Below are 23,956 nucleotides of genomic sequence, written 5' to 3'. Positions count from 1 at the left end.
AACAAGCCCAAAGTGACTTGAACAAGGAGAAGGAGCCTCTTGCAGGTCACTGGCATCCATTGATAAACTGTAATGGAAGTGTGCCTTTGCGGATAAGTGGATTTTAACACATCGGCTTTGACTGGTGACAAACACTCTTTTGCTCTATATCCCTCCATACCCCCTTTAGTTCCTTGATGATGAAGACTCCCCCTTTAACTTTTCCAGGCCACTCTTGTTGAGAAGCCAGTATTCTAGAAGTTGAAGTGGCCTTGGATGTCATTCTTTGTTGCAGCAAACTTTCCTTGCTGAATCAGACCCCATAAAATACCAACTATGAGTCACACACAAGTAAATGAGCCGCTATTGGGAAGAGAGATAATGGGGTGATATTTATCAGTGGCTGAATCTTAGCAAATAATGAGCATTGCCTAATCACTGGTCATGTTCGTGTACATTACCTTCCAGATCACTGCATGGTAGCTCTTGGGATGGTTTCTAACTGTCAATATTTACAGGAACCAGGCACTTAACACAGACCAAGTGGGCTGGATGTCTCCAAGGATGACTCATGCCAAATGAAGCCTTTTATCTAAGGGTCACTGCTCTGAATCCTCATTGGCTGGAGCAGATTGGAAGTGATCAGGTCACTGAAAAGCTTGTACATGGCTGTGGGCTCAGTTCAGTTCTCTGGATGTACCAACATTTATGAAATGAAAGCGTAGAAGAGAGCAAGGGTTTGAACGCATGTAGAGCTGTAGTATTTGTTTATTTTTATTGGCCAGCTAATAAATATAGCTCTGGAGCTAAGGGAACGTGGCAGTGAGATGGCACCAAGAGCCCACATCAGTCTCCACTTGCAGCGAGATTCATACCCTTGAGTGATAGGAGCCTGCATCACCCCAGACCTACCTGAGAAGGCGTCTGTGCATCAGCCAAACACGCAGACAGACACACACCGAGGAAGGGGTGCCGCTTAGAACCCGGCAGATCACCTTGCCTGATTATGTAAGTAAGCAGAGTAGACCTGTCTGCCCAACCAGTCCAGGTAGAAAACCTTGGCTCCATTCAAGCATTGTGAGATAATTTCTTTGGATTTTGAAAGTTTAGGATATTCAGGAAGCACTCATCTAAAACGCAGCTAACCTCAGGAGTAGGGCACACCCTAGGTCCCATCAAATAAGAGGATTCTGCTTGGGAATAAGCAGGGAGCAAGAGAAAGAAGGCAAGGCCGAGGGGCAGAAATGGAGGCCAAGAAAGGAAGGCACTACAGGAGGAAGTGGGGCAGGAGAAGCTGAGCATACCCAGCTTTGGGACACTCTTGCTGGGCTGGCCCTCAGAACTTCACTGGAATAGATATAGAAAAGAAAGGGAAGCTTGTTTTAACATCAACGTTAAATGAAGAAATGCCACGAGACTTCAGAAACACCACTATCAATATGAGGGAAAAGTGACTGTGACGTGCAAATTTCACTCCCCAGCATGCACAAAGAAGCTGATTGCAGCCACATTGGCAGTCACATCTTGGCCAAAGTCCTCTGGGAACCCAGTACTATGCAACATGGGACCCATTGGTCAACACTGAGCTCCTGGAATCCCAGTTCCCTTTAAAATCAGTGAACTAAGCCAGGATTGCAAAAGGACCAATGGGACAGGATTATTATTGTGTTGTGTGGTGAAAAATGTCTTTGATCCAAAATGGTAGATACTGTAGAAGAACGAGGAATATTGAGTCTTCCATACTGAGCCTATTTTAAATGGGCCTGGCTTGTTAATAGGAGCAGCAGGTTTGAAGACTGGGAGGTGTTTCCAGAGATCCCAAGATGATTCCACAATGAAATGAGCTGGTGATTCCTGCGGATAAAGAGATCAGAGCACACAGCCATCCTCCAGGGCCATAAATCAAAGGACAGTCCTGTAGCAGTTGTGTGGAAACACAACATTGCCATCATCATCTTTACACACAAAGGGCAAAAAGTGACATAATTTGTGCCCCAGAGAATCATTTTATTGCAGCCTTTTCCAGCCACCATGCCCCATAAAGCTGGGACTGGCAAACACTGGCAAACACACTGCCAGCCACACAGTCACAGCGTGTCCACAACAGCTGGGGTCCCTGTTCCCAGTCTTTCTGAGACGCACACATGTGGCTGCTTCGTCAGGCCATGTGTGTGTTCTGGCCATGAGTGTGTGTACACGTGAGCTAAAAAGAAACTTGGAGAGTGGGGGACAGCCAAAAGAAAATGATGCTTCTGATTCTATATTGAAGGGTCTCCATTCTATTCCAGAGCTTCTGTAGGGTGGCATCTGCTGGAGAGCCCTCTGTTTCATTTCCCCCTAAGTTTCTGCTTTCTGCTGAGGGTAGAGGTAAGGAGAGGCTGAGTAGGGAGGGTTTGGGAGGAGAAAATGAAGAAGAAAAGATGAGCTCGTTCCTGTTCCTCTTTTCCTGTACTTCTCTACTTTTGTCTGTAGATCGTCTAGAATAACTTGCAGATGGCTATATGCTCAGTGAACGTGTCGAGAGGCTGTATTCGTTTTCCCGGGCTGTCATAACAAAGTACCACAGACTGGCTTAAACAACAGAACTTTCTTTCTCCACGGTCTGGAGGCTGGAAGTCTGAGGTGTAGGTGCCGGCGGGGTTGGTTTCTTCTGAGGCCCCTCTTTGGCTTGGAAATGGCCATCTTCACCCCATGTCTTCAGATGGGCTTCCCTCTGTGTGTGTCTGTGTCCACATCTCCTCTTCTTAGAAGAACACCAGTCATATTGGATTAGGGCCCATCCTCGTGACCTCATTCTGACTTAATCACCTCTTTAAAGACCCTCACACTTGGCCAGGCACAGTGGCTCACACCTATAATTCCAGCAGTTTAGGATCACTGAAGTGATCACCTGAGGTCAGGAGTTCGAGACCAGCCTGACCAACATGATGAAGCTCAGTCTCTACTAAAAATATAAAAATCAGCCCGGCATGGTGGTATGCGCCTGTAATCCCAGCTACTCGGAAGGCTGAAGCAGGAGAATTGCTTGAATACTTGAACCCGGGAGGCAGAGGTTGCAGTAAGCTGAGATTGCGCCACTGCACTCAGCCTGGGTGACAGAGCAAGGCTCTGTATCAAAAATTAAGTAAATAAATAAATAAAGACCTTATCACCAAATAAGGTCACATTCTGAGGTCCTGGGGGTTAGATATTCAACCATAACAAAGGCAGAGCAGGAAGAGATGTCAGCAAACGTGCAGAGCCCTGGCAGAAGCTTGGCACTGTGCCAGGCAGGAGAGAGAAAAGGTGGGAGAGATATCATCTCAACGTGACTGAATGATGAAATGATAGCCCTGGTGAGTGAGTGAATAGGTGGATGGATCAATCATAAATGAATTGAATGAACATCAGAACTGCTCCCCGAATCCAGAGGACTCAACAAACTCCAGGCATACCGAGTCCAGAAGCCGAGTCCAGAGCTGACAGCCTATTCCCATCTCTATCTCCCACGGAGCTGCAGAGATCATTAGGGAACTAATGTGGCCACTGCTTCATGCCCACAGAAGCCCACCAGCTCTTGCCTAGAGCAGAACCACCGTGCAGAGAGGTGAGGCACTCCCAGATGAAATCCAGGCCTTCCCCATCTGTGAGCCCTTTTCCAAAGTGGGCTCACAGCAGCCCACAGTCACAAAGCAGAACTGAAACCCCCTACAGTCAGCATCTCAGGTCAGCTGTGCGGACAGCGCTACCTGCCACAGGCCACACCAGCTGCAGTGCGGTGACAGGTGGTGTTCTATGCCTGGGATAATGTCACCCCGCCAAATGAGAGTGAAAGTTTCCACATCCTCCACGCCATCCCCTCAAAACACTCCCAGTGCTCGAAACTGTACCCCTAAGTAAAGAAGCCAAATTAGAGGAACAGAGAAGGAACATGCCCCTGAGCTTTCTCATCAGTGCATTCTTCCACGCACTGCAGATAATTCAGCTACGTCACTCAATTATGATTATCTGTGCTGTGAGTGTTTACTTAATCAGTCTTCAAAGAGCTTTCCAGTTGGGTGTTTTGGTGACTAAATCGAGGTCAGAGTTCCTCCTGCAATCGAGCAGAGGCAGCAGGGGGCAAGCCCAGCTGACAGTCATCTGATCTCCGCAGCTGTGTACAAACTTTGAACCAGTTCCTGTCCAGTGTCTCTTTCAGGCTCCCCATGAACCCCAGTCCTTAGTCCACTCCTGAATTGCAACAACACACAACACAAATGCACACAGCGATGCCTCCCTTTCTTGGATGATTCTTTTATGTCATTTTCCTGCACATTCTCCCTCCAGTCTAAACATAAGCAAGTTGTGCAGCGTATCCGTGAATCTTTCCTTTATTACAGAATCTGCAGTCCAAAAGCACTGGCTTGGTATTTCCTCTGCCCCGGTAGGGATTTTTATGGGGTTTTTATTTGGTTTCATTTTTGCCATGCTTCTGAGAATGGTTCTTTTGTTCTTCCTTCACTCACCGCTTAGATCCTCCAAGGCATTCCGCTCAGAAAAATCACACAGCTGCTGCCCCCACTCCAAAAAAAAAGGAGCTGAGAAAAACCCCCCATTTTCTTACAGATTTTCAAGCCAAAAAACAACGGGCTCTGTGGACAGATGTGACCCCTCCCCCAGGCCATGCCCCTCACTGCCAGGCAAGGGAAGCAGAGGCGAAGGGGGAGGGCCCACTGCACCCTAGGACTTGGGAATAGCTCTCAGCGCTACGGTGGTGGGCTCCATTGTATGTCTTCCAGGACAGGGGCCCCTTCTTCCGGAAAGTACCCCGTCCCTAGCACAAATCAGAGTCCAGATGTGAGCAGCCAGCAGTTCAGCTCTTCCCGGGCCGCAGTGATTGAGCCAATGACGGTCACCTGGCCCCAGTGAAGGCCATGAAGGCCTCTCTCTGTCCCTTTCTGGCAGTGAAGTCATGAGGTGCAATAAGCAAAAGCTGCCATCATGCACATTACCTGCCACAGAGAGGAAGTTTAGCAAAAAGATTTAGATCAGTATTCAAAGGAAGTTGAGGCGTGAGAAAAGAGAGAGCACGTGGCAGTGTTGGCTCCCAGTTGCAGGTGTCCAGGGTCACACAAAGCCCCCTTTTGAAAGCCCTGCCTTGTTTGACTTGCATTTCTCTCTCGAGAAGCTCTCAAGTCCTTGTTGAATATGGCGGTGACTGGATGCTGGCCATCCTACCTGAACTAGACCAGCCGAGCCTCTGCTCTGGCCAAGGAAATGGGAGGAGATGGAGGGAGAAAAGAGGAAATAGGAGAGACTGGGCCGGAAGAAGCACCCCTGTCCAAGGTGATGGAGGGCGTCAGAACACAGAACACCTGTAGCAGTTTTGCAGAGGGCTTCCAACTCTTTATCAAGCCTGCACTCCACTCTTAGGTTATACAGTCTTAGGCACAAGCAATTATCTGAATAATTGGAGTGTTTCTTAGAAGAGGTTTTAGGTGTCAGCAGCGATGGCTGTTCAGATGGCACACTAGCGACAGATGCTTGGAAAACTCCATGCTCTGGAATAAAAAGCCAATTGTGACTTTTCACTTCGGAATGTCTCAGCTCCCCACCTGACCCTCTCCTATCATATCATTGGCTAAATGGACAAAGGGACCACAAGAAAACTACCTCCTCCTTCAACTGCCTCCTCCATCGGTCTAGCACCTGCCTAGGTGGAGCCCCTCAGAACTTTGCTGCTCCCACAAATGCAACTCCCAAAAAGGAGGGAGCTCTTGAGGCAGGCACAGATCCAGGATTTGCCTCGGCTCTCTATGTCACTAGCCTCTCAGCTGAAACCACAGAAAGGCCTCAGGTCAGAAGGCTTACCCAACGTGGAGCAAGGTCATAGGGTCCAGCTGAGCCCCCTCACTCATCCAAAGGGGTCAAGGGAGGGCCAGCGGCTACAAGAGGTCAGAGCCTCAGGTTTGACTCCAAGTTCAAAGAATCTAGCTAAAGCCACACTGTGCCCCCTGGCACCACCCTCAGAAACAGATCCAATCCTGAGTCAGAGGGGAAGCAGACACTCACTGAATCACCCATCCACTTCCTCCTACCCACAGCCGCTCAGCCAAGACCAGCAGCCGCTTCCAAGGGACAAATTAGTGACTGACACTCGGAAAAGTTGATGCTCTAAAGGAGAGCAAGCAGGGCGCCACGCACGCGGCGTGAACCACCAGGACCGAGTTTGCTGTGGCTCCCCACCCCCTGCATTTTTCAGAGTAAAACTGCACATTTTGTAACAGCCCCTGTCCTGTCCTGCACTGACCTTGGCTGTGTTATTTTTCACTTCCCTGTTCAGAACACAGCCACACTTTCCAAATGCCATGAATCATCACCACCGAGCAACGGCCATTTAGCAAGGCAGGAAACCACTGCGCGCCAGCCCTGGAAGGAGCAGCTCCCTGCAGTGGGCCTCTCCCACCCTGGCTGTTCATCGTGGCAAGAGTCCACCAGGGAGGCCGGCAGGGCAGAGTTGCCACCCCATGTTCTCACTTTCTCCACCATCGTCCCTGGGGGCTTCCAGTTCCCCCTCGCACTAGGTCACAGACAGCATTAGGCATCTTCTGACTTTTCCGAAGGCCCTCTTGGTTGCATTGGCTGAAATGAAGCTGTCACTTCCAATCCTGGAAGGGAGAGAAATTCTTGGTGACATTGGCTAAAGTGAAGCTGTCATCTTCCTATCCCAGGAAGGAAAGAAATGGGGAGACCCATTCAAGACCAAGGGATGCCAGGCGCCATGGCTCACGCCTGTAATCCCAGCACTTAGGGAGGCCGAGGCAGGCAGATTGCCTGAGTCCAGGAGTTCGAGACCAGCCTGGGCAACATGGTGAAACCCCGTCTCTACTAAAAATACAAAAATTAGCCAGGCTTGGTGGTACATGCCTTTAGTCCCAGCCACTTGGTGGGCTGAAGCAAGAATATCCCTTGAGCCAGGGAGGTCAGGTAGATTAGATCAGGTGGATCTTGCACAGACATCAACAAGACATAGAAAGTGCATTCTGCCTACAAGTGGCCTTGCAGTTATAGGCAAATGTCATCCTGTCATCCTTTATGACCAGAGCCATGCAGGCTTCTAGATGCCATTCAACCAGTTCCTGAAAGTAGTCACCAGGGAGTCCGTAAATCAATCAATCAACAAAATATTATTACGCTCAAATAGTTATCGAACTCTTCTGTGCTGGGCACCTGGCTCCATGGCTCTCTGAATAATATATGTCTGCTTTCATGCCAGCCTTAGTTCCTCATGTAGTAATGATATCCTCATATGAAGTTATTATTTTTGCCTCTATTTAACCATAAACAGTACCATTCAAAAGTAAAATGATCTAGGAAAGGCAAATCCATACAACAATAAAACATCAGTTTTAACCTATCAGATTGGCCAAAACTTTAAATATTGTCAATGGCTAGTGTTGGCCAGAGAGTGTGGAAACAGGAACTCTCCTTATTATTGGTAGATGTTTAGTGTTATACATTTTCTGGGAGAAATTTGACCCTGTACATTAAAATTATTCATGAGTACCCTTTGTCTTCTTAATTTTAAAACTAGGAATTTATTCTCAGTTGAGCCACCAGAAAAAAAAATGCACAGATAGTCATCACAGTGTGGCAAATAAATCTAAAAAATAAAGCTGAAGCAACCTAGATATGAGTGAGTCAGTAACTTACAGTATGTTTAATCATATACTATGCAACCATTAAACATAATGTTGGAAATCTACATCCAAAGCCATAGGAAGATATGCACATGGATCATTCTGATAGATAAAAAGTAGGAGCTGATACAACATGTGCAGCCCATTTATGTAAAAATGTTGTTGTGAGTGCGTATTCATAAAAGAGACACCTGGAGGCTTATCAAATCATTGACAGTGGTCACCTCTGCAGAGTGGGATTTGGGGATGATTTTTACTTTCCTCACATTTTCTGTATGTCTTAAAATTGCCTACAATACATATGAAACATACTTACAGTCAGAAAATATACACACATCGGCCAGGTGCAGTGGCTCACGTCTGTAATCTCAGCACTTTGGGAGGCCAAGGTGGGTGGATCACCTGAGGTCAGGAGTTCGAGACCAGCCTCACCAATATGGTAAAAACCCATCTCTACTAAAAATACAAAAATTAGCCCCGCATAGTGGCACGCACCTGTAATCCCAGCTACTCGGGAGACTGAGGCAGGAAAATCACTTGAACTAGGGAGGCGGAGGTTGCAGTGGGCGGAGATCATGCCACTGCACTCCAGCCTGGGCAACAGAGCAAGACTCCATCTTAAAAAAAAAAAAATTTTTTTAAAGGAGAAAATATGCACACATTTCTTTTCATTTTAAAACCAAATGCAACACAAATCCAAAAGCTGTTTGCCTAACAGATCATATCCGTGCAAGATAAGTTTTACGTGTTCTCTTTCTGGTGGAAGATGTTACTGCGGACATTCCACCAGAAGGTCATGGGTTCTAAGCTGTTTTTCCAGAGCTCTGATGGACTGAACTGAATTATGTTCACACTCTCTTACGCAGCCCCTGTGTGGCAACCTGATGGATCAGGATGGCCAACCAGGGGTGGAGGGGCGGAGACAGGGACATGGCAGAGTTTTCTCCAACAGATGCCAAGTATCCGGTGTGGTAATCAAATCCCAGCTTGGAATTAACTAAATTAACTACCACGACCTCTCCGGGTGGCCAAGCAAAATCAGACGTTTTGAAAATATATAACTCACAACCCCTCTCTCTCCTCAGCTCCAGAAATAAATTCCAGACCCTTGGAGATCACAGAAAACTAAAGCCAGAAAAATCCTTAAGAAGTCATGTATTTTGGACTCCTCATTTGACATTTGAGGGAACCAAGGCTCAGAGAAGTGAAGTGACTTACTCAAGGTCACACAGCATAAGGGTGGCAGACACAAGAGAGCTTCTGTCTCTTCATCTGTAATCCAAGGTTGCTTTTGCTATAATGCATCTAGCATCAGTACAGTGGGCAGGGGTGGGTGTTAGTGTGGAAGATGTCCTTCATACCATCAGAAACGGTTCCTGTGAGGGGTCCAGAATATACTATGATGGCCTCTGGCCCTGTAGAAGAGTCTAGTTAGAGTTGCATGTTAGCATTCTTAACCAGGAAGTCACGCATTTTTCTGAAAGGGGATATAGAGAGAGCTTTCACTATATTTCAAAGGGGTCCCATCACACAAGGAAAACCAAAAATGGATGAACTAAAGCATGCATTAGCAGACTTTTTCTATCAAGTTCCATGGAGTAAATATTTTGGGCTTTGCAGGCCACATGGTCTCTCTCCCAACTACTCAACTCTGCCCTTGTACTGTGAAAGCAGCCATTGATCAAATGTGAACAAATGGGCATGGCTGTGTTCCAATAAAGCTTTATTTACAAAAACAAGCTGTGGGCCAGATTTGGCCCGGGCAATAGTTTGCCAACCCCAAAACCTGAGGATCTGATCAACTTCCCTTCCATTACATTAGATTCTGCTTGCCCCTGCTCTCGGGTGAACTGAATGACATCCATATTCCTGGCAATGGATCCAGCGCTTAGCCAGGGACCACCAAGGAAGTGGAGAGGCACATAAAAGACATTCGTTTCACTTTTTCATTAAACAACAACTTCTTTGAATTCCTAATTGGAAACTTTCACACAAGAATCGAGGTTGCTGCAACTCATTTCCTGCTGCCCTGCTTGCAGTGTATTTTCAGCAAAATAATTGTTGAGTGTGGAGGCTGACATTTGACCTCTGGTGGCTGCCGGCAACATACTTTGCTGACTCATTTGCATATATGGTGTTCGAAACACACTGGCACATTCTTCCTTTTTCGCATGAAGTCCTGACGTCCTTGATTAACTAGAGACTAAAATAAGATCTCAAGGTGGAGCGAGGCTAGGAGGGAACTGGAGATTTTTTTCTCCTGTTGTGGCCAAGGAGCACTTTTTTGTTTGTTTGTTTGAGACTGAGTCTCATTCTGTCACCCAGGCTGGAGTGCAGTGGTGCGATCTCGGCTCACTGCAGCCTCCGCCTCCCAGGTTCAAGCGATTATCCTGCCTCAACCTCCCAAGTAGTAGGGACTACAGACGCCCGCCACCACGCCCGGCTAATATTTTATTTTTAGTAGAGACGGGGAGTGCAGTGGCGAGATCTCAGCTCACTGCAACCCCCACCTCCTGGGTTCAAGTGATTCTCCTGCCTCAACCTCCCAAGTAGCCAGGACTACAGGCACGTGCCACCACACCCAGCTAATTTTTCATTTTTAGTAGAGACAGGGTTTCAACATGTTGGCCAGGCTGGTCCCAAACTGCTGACCTAAGGTAATCCGCCTGCCCGGGATTACAGGTGTGAGCCACCACGCCTAGCCCAGGGAGCACTTTAATGCAAATTGAGAAGTACTCAGCACCTCCTCTGTCGCCCTGAGTCAGGCCTTGCAATGTGTACAAAGCACCGGGGCTGGGGTCCAGGACATTGGTCCTCTGCATTTGTCAGATCCCATTTGTCCTGGGGTCCCCCATGAGACATGTCACTCTCCTGCTCCACAGACCCTCACCCACCTACAACCCTTGGGCCTTGTCCCTTTCAAATTCTGGTACCAAAAGGACTGGGTCAGTTGGTTCTAAACGTGAGAGGCAGGTGAAAAAAATGTTTTTCCATTTGTGCAATCGTAGTTGTGAATACTCTCTGACTCTATGCAGCAGAAATCCCATCTGTGGATAATAGCTTCGAGGTGCGAATGCTTTCTCTGGGCTGTTTTAGACCCCATTCCATGCTTTGGCATTAGGACATACACAAACACACTTCTCTAAGGGACACAAGAGGTAACAAAGCCCTCCTTCCAAGAGGACAGTGGAAGAGGGAGAGACCAGGCTGGCGTCAGGCCAGCAAGGAGCCGGTATTGAGTCCTCCACTCTGTCTCCCCCCTGGGTGTCCCGGTCCCTGGACAAGCTGGCTCCTGCGGGAGGCCCCCATTTCACATCTCAAGCGGCTTCCCAAGGATTGAATGAGCTCTTTTTTTTTCCTTTTTCTCGTTATATAAAAATTATAGGAGGCCATTGTTTTGAACCAAGCTCCCACACTAGGCCCCAACAGACCAGACTAAAAATCAACATGGGCCAGGCACAGTGGCTCACACCTGTTCAGCACTTTGGGAGTCTGAGGCAGGCGAATCATTGAGCCCAGGAGTTTGAGACCAGCCTGGCCAACATGTTGAAACCCTGTGTCTACAAAAAATAACAAAAATTAGCAAGGTGTGGTGGTGTGCACTTGTAGTCTCAGCTACTCGGGAGGCTGATGCAGGAGGATCACCTGAGCCTGGGAGGTCGAGGTTGCAGTGAGCAGAGATCACATCACTGCACCCCAGCCTGGGCACCAGAGTGAAACCCTGTCTCAAAAAAAAAAAATCAAACTGGAGTCACCCACGCTAAAGTTCCGTGCCACCAAACCAAAACAAGGTTGTTATCTGACCTTCTGAGAATCGAGAGAGAGAGAGAGAGAGAGAGAGAGAACAGCCAATCTCCCAAAAGACCCGTTTAAATCTTCAATCAGAATGATAATGAAGTTCTTTCTGCTTCAATCCTTCCACAAAAAAGGTAGCATGAAGTCACCCAAGGTTAACTAATGAGTTATTTTTCTATTGTTCTATCTCCCTGTCCCCTCTTTACAAGAACAAGTAACTTTGAAAAGTAACTAATACAATCTTTGTCCCCTGTTTCTGTTTTCTTCAGTCCTTCTCTGTCTACAAAGCCAACCTCTTCAGCTCAGCTCATGGAACACTTATTCCATTGTATGGAATGAAGTGTTGTTCGATGCCAGAATCACAAATCAAGACAATCAAGGTCTTTAAACTAAATTTTTTATCATTCTGGTTTTTGACACTTTTTTCTACCAGGACCTGTTTCCCAGCTTTCTCATGGAAAATCCCTGAGCCGGCCACTTCCTGTTTTTGTTTTGCTTTTCTCCCCCACTGGTGTAACCTTTGACCTTTTGTCCCTCGTCATGATCCTCCATCTCAAACTGGGAAACCACGCACAGACCAAATCCCCAGCCCCAAGCAGCTAGCTCCGTGCCGCGTGTACTAAACAAATCCTTTCTCCGAGGGGTCCTCTGAGTTGCTTCCTCACCTACAAATGGGATGCTGAGAAGACTTACGCATTTGTTTTGGGCTCTGCTGGGCTCGTTACCCTGTGTCGTGATGCCCCAGCAAAGGCCTGGGCAGGGGTGGATGCCGGGGTGCAGGATCTCTAGATGCAAACTTTAGTAACAGTTGTGACTGAGTTCTGAAACTTCTTGATCCACTTTTGTTTGGAGCTAGAAGTTCTCTTCTGCTTTGTTTTAACAACCAGACTGTCCAGACTATGGCCTGGTGACGCCTGTTCTTTTTCCTTCTTTCTCCTGTTTTGTCCCCTGCCTCTGGCCCGGCATTCCTGGCATATTTGGAAAGAGTAGAGCTGGCCTGAGGCCACTTTTCCGAGTATCTCCTCAGCCCTGCAGTCCCGTTTCCAACACACAGTCTCTTTGCTTTTGTTTATTCTGCGCTTCACACTCCCAGTCAGGAGCCAGTCCCACAGGCAGGCCCAGAGATCAGGCTGCACGGGCGAGAGGGCTGGAAAATCCAGGGTCCTCACTGCCTCTGCAGGTGGAACATGCAAACCGGTCAGACAAAGGAGGGGTTAACCGTGTACCCATCTCATGGGGAATTTCCCCAAATACATCTGGCACCTACGAAGTAAAAGGGAAAAAAGAACCCCACACAGTAAGCCCCGCTGCATTTGAGGATTTACCGCCTGGAGCACGGTCCACTGCAACCTCATTAAGGGCCTGAAGTTAAGCACTATTTTCCCTTGGTCTCTGTCTCCCCAGCTGACCTTAGCTAGCACACTTCACCCCTCCGGCCTCAACTTTCCTCTCTCTGGAGGCGCCCGAAGAGGCTTACAGAGCAAGGCGCTTCCAGCCAGGCCTCAATCGAGTGGTACCTGGGGTGACCTCATTTTCTGTCAAGCCCAGGCCCAGCCAGGCCTGTCTTACATCTTACCTGGAGGAAAGGTCAACCCAATTCATAGCAGAGGAAAATCTGAAGTTTACTCTAGTCTCTAAATTGTTTTCAAGTTCCCATGGGGGAAAGAGATTGATTCATTTTGTTAATAAGCAAAGGTCTTATTTTTCCACCTTCAGTCGTATAAACGTCAAGCGGGAAAAAAAGCTTTGTATTCAATCAAAAGACAGTTCCAGCATTTTTAAAAAGTCAAGTGGAGATGAAACAGATGATCCTCCAGGAAAAAAAAAGTAGTCTTACTCCCAAATTATAACACCTTAAATTATCTCATGTTTAATTCTAGCAACAAAGGCCTCAATGTTTGCCTGTGTTAAAGAATAGTTAAAAGCATAGAGTGTGTAAGAGCCACAGCCAAGATTCTTCCAGGTTTCTTGTGCCCTCCAATGAATCAAACCACTGGACCAAGAAAGGCAATTAAGTGGAGCCATAATATCAAATTCAGAGTTTCATAGCAGTGTGACTCAGTAATAGCCAAAAGATCAGCAGATGCATGGATAAACCAAATGTGGTAAATTCACACAATGGAATATTATACAGCCTTAAAAAGGAAGGACATTCTGGCACTTGCTATAACATGGATGAACCTTGAAGGCATGATGCTAAATGAAATAAGCGGGTCGCAAAAGGACAAATACTGCATGATCACAATTATTTGAGGTTTGTAGAGTTATTTCTGTTTTGCAAAATGATAAACTTCTAGAGACGGGGGTAGTAATGGTTGTACAACAACATGAATGTACATAACGCTACCGAACTGTACACTTAGAAATGGTTAAGATGGTACATTTTATGTTATGCATATTTTACCACAGCTTTTTAAACATTTAATCAAATGTTTTAAAGTTTCAGAGTTACGAATAAAGAATCCTGAGTGGCTAAGCCTTCCCCTTCTCTGTACACACAGAGCCATGTGTATACAGCTCTTTTCTGAGAACCATTGATTGTGCCTTTAATTTAGAGCCTATGCAGAGTCACAAATGCACCCGCCCACTTTTCTGCTTCAGAACTTAGCCAGAGCTCCCACATCCTCCATTGTGAGGGAGAGAAAGGGCAGCTCTTTGCCCTGTTTGACTAATGGAAAAACCAAAGGTCGTGGAGGTTAAGTAACTTGCTCAAGGTTAGGCAGTTCACAGGGGCTGCCCTCAGTTAAAAGTTCCTGGTGGAGCTGTCTCCAGATTTATAGCCCCCCAAAGCATTGAATAAACCTGGGTCAAAACCAACGTGTGTGGGTGGAGAGATTGGAATGGCATTCCAGGACCGATTTTCCAAAATGAGCTCTAAAATCAGTGCCATGTGGACAAAAGCAATCCAGAGGGACATCACATTTGTTCATTCAAACAGTGTTCATGGCAGGGCACAGTGGCTCACGCCTGTAACACCAGCGTTTTGGGAGGCCCAGGTGGAAGGATCACTTGAGCTCAGGAGACCGGCCTGGGCAACATAGGGAGATCTTGTCTCTACAAAAAATATAAAAGCATTAGCTGGGTATGGTGACTCATGCATGTAGTCCCAGCTACTGGGGAGGCTGAGGTGAGAGGATCGCTTGAGCCCAGGGGGTTGAGGCTACAGTGAGCCACGATCACATCACTGCACTCCAGCCTGAGCAACAGAGTGAGATCCTGTCTCAAAAACAAAGCAAAACATAAATAGTGTTCACAGAGCTCCTACCGGGGGCTGGGCTCTCTGCAAGACACAGCATCCGTGCCTGGGTCCCCACCAAGCTTGGGGCAGGGGAGGAGGCAGGATGCAGGCCTTCAACAACCAGTTGCAAGACAGGGTGGCAGTGCAGAAATGGAGAAAGTGGCGAGTGTGGCCAGAGCACAAAGGAGAGTTCCAGACCTACCTGGAGAGGTGGAGCTATCAGCTGAGGCCTGGACAGGTGGGCACTAGGGGAGGCAGTGCGTGGTGCATGTGCAAAAAACCGAGGACACGGAGAGCCTGGTGCCTTGCAGAGAATCCTCCTTCTGCTCTCCCACATGCCCTGTTTTTCCTCAACACTGATCATTCCTGTTTTCCTATAAACATGCTATTCTGTCTTCCCTATTTAAAAAAAAAAAAAACAAAAAACTAAGAATTCCACATCTGTGTCAGCTATCTCCTTTTATTAGCTTCCTGGGGCTGCTGTTACAAAGTACCACAGACTGGGTGGCTTAAACAACACAGACTGACTGTCTCCCAGTTCTGGAGCCTGGGAGTCCAAGACGAAGGCCTTGGCAGGGTCGATTTCTTCTGAGAGTGTGAAGGAGGCTCTGAGCCCTGGCCCCTCTCCTGGCTTCTGGTAGCCTCGGGCGTTCCTTGGCTTGGAGATGGCTGTCATTAACCTGTGTGTCTTCACATCACCTTCCCTCTGTGTGTGTGTGTGTCTGTGTCCAAATTTCCTCCATTCGTATTAGATGAGGGCCCTCCCTAATGACGTCAGCTTCATCATCTTCAGAGACTCTATCTCCAGATAAGCTCACATTCACAGGTACTGGGGGCCAGGTCTTCAGCATCCTCTGAGATGGACACAATTTATCCCATAACAGTTTCCATTGCTCTGTTCTCCTTTATAGCAAAAAGCCCTCCAAAAGTCTTCTAGACTCAGGGGATCAACCACGGGACCCACTGAGCTCACTCTGTGGTCTTCAGGCCATCTCTTTCCAGCACCCCTCAAATTTCTATCTCCAGCCTCAACCTCACCGCAGAGCTTCAGACTCATATACCCTCATCCCTTAATTTAGTAAACTCACAGCAAAGCCCACCAGACATCCTGACTCCACTCTTGCCCCTCCCCATCCCCCACCCCTCACTCAGAGAGGATGGCTTAACCTTCAACACCTGCAACCAGGACTATGCCTTCTTGCCACCTCCTCACCATCGTCTCTCCCCTGGAGCATGAAAGGAAACTTCTCACTGCTCTCTCTGCTACCACCCACGTACTCAGTCCCAACACAGCAGCCAGAAGGTTATTATACCTCCCGGTGTGCACTTAAACCCTCCCATCACATCCCAAATAAGAGTCAAATTCCTTACTGTGGCCAGCCAGGGCCACCTGGCTACCAGTCAGCCCCTCTGCCTATCACTCTCCATGTTTCTCACACAGCTGTCTCCACCCAGGCCTTCTTATTATTTCTCAATTACCCCAAGCTCATTCCTACCACAGGGCCTTTGCACAGGTTTTTTGCTTTCAGCTGTAATGCTCCTTCCCCTTACTGCAGGGGCTAACTTCACTCCATCTCAGCTTCACTGTCATCTCCCCCGGGAGGCCCTCTTAGACCATCTCTCCTAATACTCACCCCTCCCAGATCAGTCTCCATCCCTTACCTTGCCTTATTTTCTTCAGTATCACCTACCACTCTCTGCAATTAAGTTGTCTATTTATTCAGTTATTACCTGCCATCAGTCTAGAATATAAGTTCCACGAGGGCAGGAATGTGTCTCATTCACCACAGTGTCTTCAATGCCTGTAACTAATATTTGTTGAAAAATAAGGACTTTGGGCCTGGCACGGTGGCTCATGCCTGTAATCCCAGGACTTTGGGACACCAAGGTGGGCAGATCACCTGAGGTCAGGAGTTTGAGACCAGCCTGACCAATATGGTGAAACCCTACTAAAAATACAAAAATTAGCCGGGTGTGGTAGCACATGTCTGTAATCCCAGCTACTCGGGAGGCTGAGGCAGGAGAGTCACTTGAACCCAGGAGGCGGAAGTTGCAGTGAGCCGAGATCGTGCCATTGCACTCCAGCCTGGGCAACAAGAGTGAAACTCCATCTCAAAACAAAAGAAAAAAGAAAAACAAGGACTTTGTTTCAGGAGCAATGGGGAGACTGTAAGGGTTCAGGCAGAGGAGTGACAACATCAGGGTTTCATTTTGAGAGTTCCTTCTGGTTACTGCATGCAGAAGAGATGAGGCAGGGCCAATACCCAGGCGAGAGGCAGTGCACCAGCCCCTATGGAGGTTCAGGGGTATCTGGTAACCTGGAGAGTTTGGGGATCCCATGGTCTTGACTTAAATCTCTCTGGGACCTCAGGCAAGTCACTAAGCCCCTGCACACCTCAGATTCTTCATATACTAAATAACGTGATATGAATTCCTGCTACAGTCGGCCCTCAGTATACAAGGGGGATTGGTTTCAGCAACCCCTTGTATACTCGTATCTGTGCATACTCAAATTTGCAGTCAGCCCTGCAGAATCTGCAGGTATGAAATGTCCCCCTGCTCCATATGCAGGTTTCACATTCTGTGAAGACTATATTTTCCATCCGCATTTGGTTGGAAAAAATCTGCGTATAGGTAGGCTCACATAGTTCAAGCCCATATTGTTCATGGGTCAACTGTATAGAGAGTTGGCAGGCAGGAATTAAAGGAGACTATGCTTATAAAGCTCTGAGCACAGGGCCAGTGTTCAGCCAACATCAGCTATTGCCTTTTTTTTTTTTTTTCTGAGACAGGTCTCGCTCTGTCACCAGCCTGGAGTGCAGTGGCGTGATCTCAGCTTACTGCAACCTCCACTTCCTGGGTTCAAGCGATTCTCGTGCCTCAGCCTCCCGAGTTGCTGGGATTACAGGCACACACCACCACACCCAGCTAATTTTTTTTTTTTTTTTTTTTTTTTTTTTTGTGAGACAGAGTCTCACTCTGTTGCCCAGGCTGGAGTGCAGTGGCACGATCTCGGCTCACTGCAACCTCTGCCTCCTGGGTTCAAATAATTCTCCTGCCCCAACCTCCCGAGTAGCTGGGACTACAGGCATGTGCTATCATGCCCGGCTAGTTTTTTGTATTTTTAGTAGAGACAGGGTTTCACAGTGTTAGCCAGGATGGTCTCGATCTCCTGACCTTGTGAGCTGCCTGCTTCAGCTTCCCAAAGTGCTAGGATTACAGGCATGAGCCACCATGCCCAGCCAGCTATTATCTTTAATGGAATTGACCAGACGTGGAATTTACTGGAGGTGAGGTGTGGGAGGAAGTAGGATGTGGAGGAAGAAGCCCAAGGTACCAGCCTGAGAACCAGGGTGAAGGGTGCTGCTATTTATGAAGCTGGGGTGCTGCAGGGCAGGAGCAGTTTCGGGATGGGAGATGGCCTTGGGTTCCATTTGGGGCATGTGGAGGTGGGTGCACCTGTGAGACCTCAGGTCCAGAGCTGAGAAGGCTGGGTGGGCAGAAGATGGTGATTTGAAAGTCATATGGGCATAAAAATGGTATTGGAAGCCACAGGGATGATTTGAGGGGAGAATGCAAGATTAAATGAGAAATGTGCCAGGGATGGAGTGCTACGAACACCCACAATGGCTGGGCGCGGCGGCTCATGCCTGTAATCCCAGCACTTTGGGAGGCCGAGGCAGGCAGATCATCAGGTCAGGAGATCGAGACCAGCCTGGCCAACATGGTGAAACCCCGTCTCTACTAAAAATACAAAAATTAGCTGGGTGTGGTGGCGCGCGCCTATAATCCCAGCTACTTGCGAGGCTGAGGCAGGAGAATCACTTGAACCTGGGAGGTGGAGTTTGCAGGGAGCCAAGATCACACCACTGTACTCCAGCCTGGGCAACAGAGCGAGACTCCATCTCAAAAAAAAAGAAAAACACCCACAATTAAAGGAACAAGGTCCCCAACAAAGGATTCTCATAAGTTGTGGCCTCAGGGGAACAGGATAAAAAGCAACAAGGTGTCATGGAACTCAAGGAAAAGGAATCTTCATGAAGATGAAGGGAGAAGTCAGCTGTGCCTGGTGTTGGTTTTTCCTTTCTAGAACTAAAAGCCAGAATGATTGACAAGGCCCCCCAGTGATGGGGACCATGATCCATTCACTCCCAGCAAACCTTGGAGAAGAGGATGCAGCATGGAGGTAGCCTGTGGAGGAGGATGGAATCCTGCCTCCTGCCAGGGTCTGTCCCCAGCCACACTGTGGTGGTTTCATTGCAAATCACCAGGTCTTGGGTCTGACACTTTACTTTCCCAGTTCCTGCACAGCAACTGTCGCGCAAGCTGATCTGAATTTCCACTGGCTTCTCAGACTCAAACCAAGCACTCCTCCTCCTGGGACCACGAGTTCTATTCAGAGTGGGCCCTGGAGGCCTTCAAAGCTGGGCCCCAGGCTTCTCACGGTGAACTAAACTTTCTCCACAGACCCCATTGGCCCCACACCTGGCTTATCTGGCTCCGGCCCTGAGCCACCCAGCACTGTCCTGATGTAACAGACGTGTTCAGCAGAGACGCACAAGGACTGGCAAGGATGCCTCATACTAGTTGATCCTAAATCTAAAAGACTATGTTTTTGCTACATTCACTCACATGCATCACACACCTGTAGGCACACATGAACACATACATGCACACACGCACACATTTTCTTCCAGTTTAACTCATGCTACTTAGAGAACCAGCCAGAAGGTGAGCTTTCTCCCAGGCCCTCTCATTACAGATGAGGACACCCAGGCCCCAAGAAGCTCAGCGTTTCACCAACAACCCTTGGCAGTGACAGTGAGTGTGTCACCCTGAACCCCTCTCCCTCTCTCTCACCTCAGTGCTCCTTTTAACTTCCTCTCTTTATTTTATTTCTTGCCAATTCATGCCCTGCCTTCCCTCTGGAACTCAACCCTGAACCTTCTCCCACCGGAACAACCGTCTGTAACCAGCCCCTGCTAACTCCTCAGAACGAGTGGATGCCGAAGAATGTTGACTTCCTCCCAAGAAGAAAGCGAAGGAAGCAGCAACCTCCTGTCAGCCAGATCCCACCAGGACCCCTTCCCACAGACCCGCTTGATGCTGCCTCTCACGGCAGCAGGGGAGTGCTTGGCGTGGGTGGCTCTGCTTCTCATAGCAAAGAGAATTCTTGGAGGGCAGAGGCTGTCCTCAATATATTTTCCACCTGGTCCCCACCCTCTAACGGGTGTTCTGTTAAACATGTGTGCACCACACATGTCTCTCAGAGGCCAGGCGGGCTTCAGGGCTACCAGGGCACCTGGATGGGCTCCAGCCCACGCCCAGAACCCCAAGAGCTCTCTGTCCTGGAGGGAGTCCACTTCCTCCAAACTTCCCAGGAAGCCACCCAGCCTGCTGACATCCATCAAAAACAAGCTCCATGGGCAGGCTGTGCTTGGAGGAAGGATCCTCTAATGTAGCATCATCCCTACAGGGGACACCTGAAGCAGACTGTTTTCAAAGTAGTTTTTCTATCAAGGCCTGGGCAAAATGCATTATTAGAAAAATCAGAGATGGAAGGAAGCTCATAAACTCATCAGGGTAAACAGAATCTGCAGTTAGTTTACGACCGTCTCTCTGATATCCCAGGAAAAATATATCTTACAGTTTATCCTAGGGATGCCATCAGAGAAAGGTATATATGTATAGGTGTGTATATATATATATAGACATATATATGTGTGTGTGTGTATATATAGGTATATATGTGTGTATATCTAGGTATACATGTGTATATATAGATATATATGTATATCTAGGTATATATATGTATATATAGGTATATATGTGTGTGTATATAGGTGTATATATATAGGTATATATGTATATATAGGTATATATGTGTGTATATATAGGTGTATATATATATATACACACACACACATACGCATAGATATGCACCATATATCTGTGTATGAATCCTGTTTATATATAAATCATATATATGTATATACTATGTGTGTATGTGTATATATGCATATATACAAATATACACCTGCTCATATACGTATACACACAAAGTCATATTTATGTGCTTTTTTTTGTTTTGTGTTGTTTTGAGACGGAGTCTTGCTTTATCGCCCAGGCTGGAGTGCAATGGCGCCATCTCAGCTCAGTTTTTAATAGCAAAACATTGGAAACTTCTTAAATGTCCATCAGTAGGTGACAGGTTAAATCACAGGTCTGCAAGTGGGCCAGTGGGCCAAAACCCAGTCTAGGACCTATTTTGTGAATAAAGTTTTATTGGAACATAGCCACACCTGGTCATTTACGTCTTTGACCAATTTGGAGCTATAATAACAGAGTTGAGTATTTGCAGCAATGACCATCTGACCCACGAAACCAAAAATATTTACTATCTGGCCATTTACAGAAAAAGTTTGTCGACGCCTAGGTTAAATTATGCTTCCTCTAAATGAAGCTATTAAATGATCCTGTAAGTCTGTAATTATGGCTACGAAAAGTCCATGATCTCTTAAAACGTAAGAAAATCAGTTGGAAAATGTTGACACAATCCCATTCTTATCAAAGCAGAATGTATTCACCTGAACATGCATACAAAAATGTGCATTGAAAACCATGTAGCTTTCCTCTAGAAAGTTATGGGAGAAGGAAGATAATAGACGGTGTTTTTTCTTCCTTATATTTTCTTTTTGTGTTTGATTTTTAAATAATGAGTATACCTTAAAGTTCTTTTTATCGGGGAAAACAGTTGCTCACTTCCTCCACTCCCTAATAGCTGGTAAAAGGTGTCAGCTTTAGGAAGGGCTGTGTCAGGGAAACATCTTGGCTTCTGGGGTGTTGGGGCAACAAAGGGCCAGGAAAGACAACCCCTCAGAGAAACAGACCCCAGTAACATCCTTGGGTGGGCCCCCGCCTGAGCAGCAACTTCTTCCAGCTCTGTCTCCCACTACAGCCTCTGCCCTTGGCATGGTCCAGAGCTGCGATGGCGAAAACTCATCACCAAGCATTGCCTCCGCTGCACCCAACCCGGCAGAAAAAGAGTCCAGAGAACATCCTGGTCCTGAGTCAGCCCCTGGCTTCAACCCACAGGACACCACAGGGCGCCACGGGACATGGCACAGCGCCAAATGCCAGGGATCCGAGAAGACAGAGCACGATGTCCAAACATGAATGGCCTATTTTTAGCAAAGTCCAGCCCCCACGTCCTGGCCCTGCTCCAGGGTGAGCAACAACAGTCCCTGTGACTCAGCTCCGCAAGCTGACTCGGTTTCAGAGGAACAAGGTAGTCTCTCCTTGCTGACGAGAGCGGCGGGCAGTCCTCCCCTTCAGGAAAAATCTCTACAGCAGTTCTGATTCCTTCTGGGACTGTGTGCTGGCTGCTTCCAGAAGAAACATAACCATTCCCTTCACCGTCTGGGCTTCGGAACTGAGTGCAGAAACTTCCACACTCCATCTCCTGGACTCCCATCTTCTAACCTTCCCGTGCGATTTCCAAGGAAACCAGATGGCTGCCTTCTCCCTCCTCTTCCTCTTCCTCCTGCACAATGAGCCGAGAGCCCCAACCCTGCAGCCCTGGCCTGAAACTGGGGCCCGTTTCTCAGGAGTTTCTGTCCCTTCGATCAGTCCCCACACTGTCCAGCAGACTAGAACAACGAAGGGAGGAATCGTTTTCTTCCAGTAACGACACTAGAACGTATGTTCTGCTGTAATGAATAATATAGGTTTGCCAGGAAGACGTGTCATCAATGCCAATAAAACAAGGCAGAGCACAGATACCTCTAGAGATCTTGCCAGAGAGGCTCACAGCCCCGATAGGTTTGTGTGTGTTTCGGGGTGGGGGGACATGACAGAATGAGAGATTATTTTCCTTCCGGACGTTCTCAACATGCCTGAAATAGCAAGGACACAGCTGTCCCTCCCCAGTTGTCCCTGTGTGATTGCAGTCGCAGGTGTCAGTTGTCTCAAAGCAAAGAAAGTGCAGAGCCTGCACATATCCAGATCATCTGAAAGACGAGGCCCTGTTCTCCTGGCCTGGTGCCTGGGTTTGCTCCTGGGTCTCTGGTATTGTGCCGCCTGCATCCCGGGCAACGCCAGCAACCCAAGCCCCGCTGAACAAGTCAAGACCTCTCTGGATGAGGTCAGGAGCTGGAGCTTCCCCTTATTTTGTTAGGAAGCACCATGCGTCAGCCTTTATTCACGCCCTATAAAGTTGTAGCCTTTAAGGTTAGTCTCTTCCACACCTATAATTCTCCACCAGGGCAATTTGCTGCAGAGAAAGAGCCCTACAGCAGGCAGTACCTGTGAGTCACCGCTTATTCCTGGCCCCCCACCGCCCTAAAGGAGTGGCTACTAACAGGCACCTTTGATCCTCAGGCTGCTCTGGGAGTTGGAAGAGTCGCCGAGGCTCACCTGTAGTCATAAGGTCAAGAGACTTGCCATGAGAAATAGTAACAGTAGCACCGCCTGGATCCCACCCCCAGTCTTCTCCTTTGGGCCTCTGTTCTTCCTGTAGGGGCTGGATCTTTCAGCTCTGCCATCTGCCTTTCATATCATCAGTTCTATTTTTGTTTTGTTTTTGTTTTTGTTTTTGAGATGAAGTCTTGCTCTGTTGCCCAGGCTGGAGTGCAGTGGCTTGATCTCGGCTCACTGCAACCTCCACCTCCCAGGTTCAAGCAATTCTCCTGCCTTAGTCTCCCAAGTAGCTGGGACTACAGGTGCCTCCAGGCTAATTTTTGTATTTTTGGTAGAGACCGGGTTTCACCATGTTGTCCAGGCTGGTCTTGAACTCCTGACCTCAAGTTTTCCACCCGCCTCAGCCTCCCAAAGTGCTGGGGTTACAGGCATGAGCCACCGAGCCCAGCTTAGTTCTATTTTTGAGTGAACAATGCTCTCCATTGGCAGGACAAGGTCACCTTGGTATGTGGCCTCACTTACGGAGTAGAGTTTCTCCAGGGCCTCTCCCAGGGCTGTTCAAATGACCCAGTACAACGCTTCAAGTGACTTCCCCTTCTCTAAGACTCTAAGACTCAGTTTCCTTATCTGTCCAATGGTGGAATTGGAGTAAATATTTGCTAAGTTTCCATCCAGCTCTAATATACTAAAAATCTATGAAAATCTGGATTTTCCCATTTCCAGACAAGCCTGGTCTTACTCAACCTTAATCTACAGCCACCAGATGAAACCCCATGCAGAGCCAACCCTGACACCAGCTCCGTGCGCTTCAGTTCACAAGCACCATTCTCACTGGAGCCCCACCAGACCTCAATGACGTGGACAGTGC

The 23,956-nt window shown here is 47.8% G+C and overlaps 1 long non-coding RNA gene across 1 annotated transcript; it reads right to left on the bottom strand.

Annotated features, from left to right (window-relative positions):
- Positions 1-10,232: 10,232 nt before the first annotated feature.
- LOC115835079 lies at positions 10,233-23,517 on the bottom strand. The gene is made up of 2 exons (XR_004029996.1): positions 23,484-23,517; positions 10,233-10,303 (listed from the first exon to the last, which is right to left on the bottom strand). It is a non-coding gene; the product is annotated as an uncharacterized LOC115835079 (long non-coding RNA).
- Between the last annotated feature and the right edge of the window lie 439 nt (positions 23,518-23,956).

This window comes from Nomascus leucogenys, chromosome 5, assembly GCF_006542625.1.
Source record: "Nomascus leucogenys isolate Asia chromosome 5, Asia_NLE_v1, whole genome shotgun sequence".
In the NCBI taxonomy this organism is placed as follows: domain Eukaryota; kingdom Metazoa; phylum Chordata; class Mammalia; order Primates; family Hylobatidae; genus Nomascus; species Nomascus leucogenys.
Note: the sequence above shows the minus strand (reverse complement) of the source record. Positions and strands in the feature narration are given on the sequence as shown.